Below are 3,968 nucleotides of genomic sequence, written 5' to 3'. Positions count from 1 at the left end.
GGGAGGCAGGGGATGAGGACCTGATGCCGGGGGCTTAAGTGGAGAGCACATGTTTTGAGAATGATGAGGGCAATGAATGTACAAATGTGCTTTACACAATTGATGTATGTATGGACTGTGATGAGTCCTATGAGCCCCTAATAAAACGATTTTTTAAAAAAGTAAACACATAAAAATAATCCAAAAAAAACTCACGTAATAAATAGCTATACATTTCTTGCTTCAAAAAAAATGTTTTTTTTAAATAAAGAATTAGCCAGGAGATGAGAGTGGGAAAGTATAGAACAGACAGTCATTCACAGGCCAAATCTGTTAGAGATGGGGAACAAGGCAAACATTATTTCGTATAAGTGATTCTTTAGATAACTAAATTCCCTTGCCCCTCAAATGACAGCGAGGCACTTGGGTTGTGTACTGTGGTCACCTGTCCTGAGGGCCAAGTGGGTGAGCACTCAAGACTGCAGGGGGACTATGCGGGGACTAACATACACTTTGGATCAGGAGGTGAATGTCCACATGAATGAGGATTATGGTCCAGTGCTTCGGTAACATCTGCAGCAGTACCGAGGCGGCTGAAAAGAAACCCCTCTCTTTCATTGCTCCATGTATTTGAGAAGTTGAACACAAGAGGTTGAAGTAATTGCATAAGTAAAAAATGATACCTTAAGTAATGTTTTAAAGACATGCTACGGAATTTTCCGTTTGCTAAACTACCCCTCAAAACAATGCCACAGGTATATTGCTCACTTATCCTCAGATAGGCCGCTCCCATCATCCAACTCCACATTGGGAGAACACTTTCAAGCCTGTAAGATGTTTTAAAATTTACTAGTGCTTGACAGAACGAACTATCCTTTGAGGAAAGATTTTCCATCAGAAATCACCTGGAGCTGGAATAGATGACTTGCAACTGCAGTTTGCAACTACCTCTCCATGCATATTGTTGCTGCAGCTGCCCACTTGACCCTCTGCCATTGCCTTCTCTAGTTCTGCCAAGTGATGTTCAAGCACTGTGCTGGGTGCTCAAGGCAAGAATGCGAGAAACAGAGTGTCTGTGTTCGGATGGAATGAGTACACGGTCCTGTACGATCCTAAGAGGAAGTATAACCCCACACAGGGCAAGGATGGATGTTGTAGACAGCCCAATGGAAGTAACGGCTATATGAAAGAAGATTGGGAGATAAGGGTTTCGAGAAGGTAGACAGTCCTATAGCCACATTAAAGAATGCACTGTTGTACAGGTAATGGTTGTAATTGGAAGGCTTTAAATAAAACGAATAATTAGTAGATCAGGTGTTTTCAATAGAGCATTCTGGCAGTTGTGATGAGGAATATTAACAGAATAAGGCAGGGGTGTCAAACTGGCGGCCCGTGGCCTGCATGCAGCCCCCAAAGTATTTTTGGTGGCCTACAATGCTCTGAAATAAAATGAAAATAGAAAAAAATGTTATGAAGAAAATAGTGCTTAGGGGAGATTAAGGCAGTACCGTACACACGATTCCCTCATTATATTTTATTTCAGAAATAAAATGAAAATAGAAAAATTGTCATGAAGAAAATAGCGCTTAGGGAAGATGGAGGCAATACCGTACACACGATTCCCTCGTTACATTTTATTTCAGAGCATCATGGGCCACAAAAAATTACCTTGATCACATGTGGCCGGCAGGCCGCCAGTTTGACACCCCGGGAACAAGGTAAAGAGACCATTGTGTTTGAAGTCAAGGGTCAGCAAACAAGGGCAGCCCAGATTCCACTCCATTTTAGTGTGGTTAGTGCGCTAAGAATGGTTTTCACATTTTTAAATAGTTGAAAAAGAATAGTTGATGTAAAAACTACATGAAATTAGCAGCTCAGTGTATGTACATGAAGTTGTAGCACAGCTACACTGGTTTGCATGTTGTTTATGATACTTTCAGGCTATTGAGAGACCCTTAAAGCCTATTTACTCTCTGGTCCTTTCAAGAAAGGAGGAGAAAACAAACAAACAACTACTCCTGTTCTAACCAAGCTCACTGCCATCAGGTCTGATACCAACTCATAGCGACCCTATAGGACTGCCCCTGTGAGTGTCTGAGACTGTAACTTTATGGAGTAGAAAAGAAGCCCCAACTTTCGCCCACGGAGTGGCTGGTGGTTTCCATCTGCATACCGATGTGCACAACCACTGCCCCACCAGGGTTTTCTACTTCCATAAACAGCTAGTTCGGAAACCCACAGGAGCAGTTCTGCACTGTCCTACAGGGTTGCTCTGAGTCAGAACTGTCTCTAGCAATGAGTGACCCCAGTTCTAAGCAATAACTGATGTTGGCCTCGACTGGGCAAAAGCAGCAGGCATGAAGAGATTCTGGGAGGTCAAGGTGGAATTGACAAGCCTAGGTGGTACTAATAGAATCAGGTAAGGACTCCTACCCTAGCTTCCTCACTGGCTTGCCTACTTAATTCTTGCCCCCACCCCCACCTCTATCCCAAACGCACACACAGCCTAGCCCTATTGAGCATCATGCCACTTCCTAAGGTACAATTCTAAAATTACCTTTCTCTGTATTGCCGACACTCAGTTTCACATCTATTATTGTATATTTGATCCTGCCTACCCTATCTATGTCTGCCCCCACTACTCTTATTGAACTACTTTACTGCATTTCCTAGGAATCTGAGTGGCATTGTGGGTTGAGTTGAGCTGCTTGTTAACTGCAAGGTTGTCTCCCATATTTAGACTCAGAAACCCCACAGGGCAGTTTTACTCTATCGTATGTATAGTGTATACATAGGTATCCATTCGATGGTGGCAGTGAGTTTTGGTGTGAAACAGTTTCTTCTAGCCGCAGTGTACATCTGCCTGGAAAGGTTGCTTTCTTCCTTTCCCCACCTCCCAAGTGCTTCGTGCTTTCATGGCTCTGGAATTGGGTGCTTACATTTCTACTTCCATCCCTCGATTGAATTCCAGAAGGCAACAACAGACTCCCCCAGCTGATAGTAGACGCCTAAAGACGAATGAAGGCGGTTTTAACATCAGCGCTCCCCTCAATGTTAGCATGTGAAACGCATGGCAATCCTTATTTCACCTGATAAAATGCAAGAAACATGTCTAGCTTGCTCCAGAAACGTGAGTTGAGATTAAATCTGACTCGTGACCAATGCGCGAGGATGTGAATACTTAACAAGGCACGCTCCTAATATACATGGTAAAATGGAACTGAGGGCCGGCCCCCTTGGAGTATTACAGCCCCCCCCACCCCAAGTTGAGGGGCGGGGGGCGGGAAGCGCAGTGTGTCTGAGATCCCACCTTGTCCCTCCGGCTGACTGCTTCGCCACTGCGCACGCTCCTCTAAGGCATACATACTAGTGCTGGTCCAGAACCTCTCGGCTGTGCTGCGAGTACAACGGCCATTAAAATGCTGCGCTAGCCCAGAACCAGGAGTGTGCAGGCACAAGGGCCGTTTTCTGGAACAGGGAAAGAGGGCGGGAGGCCATCTCTCCACAAAGGGCTAAGGTATCCGAGCCTCCTTCCAAGCGCGGGCGCAAGTCAGGTAATCCCGACCCAAGGATTTCAGTCTTCCCGTTCCTGTTGCCGGGGCACAGCCCTGACAGCGGGGCTAGTGCGCACACGAAGCCGCCTCGTGAAAACCACGTCCCTTCTGGCCGCCGGCTCGGGCACTCTATGGTTCTCGTGGCGGCTCGGCTCTAATTCTAGTTCCGGTCTCTATGGCGGCGGTGGAGGCCGGAGCGGTTGTAGGTCGACCGAATTAGGCGCCTAAGAGCCAATGAGAATAGGCGAGTGAAAAAGCATTCGCCTATAGCAGGCAGGTACTGGGGTCAGGTGGCGGGATCGACAACAACGTTGGCCAATGAGCGGCGCGTGGGGCGGGTCGCTCGCAGGGTTTATCCCGCCTGTCCCGCCATTCTCGCTAGTTCGATCGGTAGCGGGAGCGGAGAGCGGACCCCAGAGAGCCCTGAGCAGCCCC

The 3,968-nt window shown here is 47.0% G+C and overlaps 1 protein-coding gene across 1 annotated transcript in view; it reads left to right on the top strand.

Annotated features, from left to right (window-relative positions):
* Positions 1-3,968, top strand: part of YBX1 (Y-box binding protein 1) — a 39,188-nt gene that overhangs the window by 5,747 nt on the left and 29,473 nt on the right. The gene's annotated exons all lie outside the window — the stretch shown is intronic.

Source organism: Echinops telfairi, unplaced genomic scaffold (genome assembly GCF_000313985.2).
Source record: "Echinops telfairi isolate 266 unplaced genomic scaffold, ASM31398v2 ScPeMD7_7457;HRSCAF=8495, whole genome shotgun sequence".
Classification (NCBI taxonomy): domain Eukaryota; kingdom Metazoa; phylum Chordata; class Mammalia; order Afrosoricida; family Tenrecidae; genus Echinops; species Echinops telfairi.
This window is presented reverse-complemented; position numbering and strand designations above follow the sequence as displayed.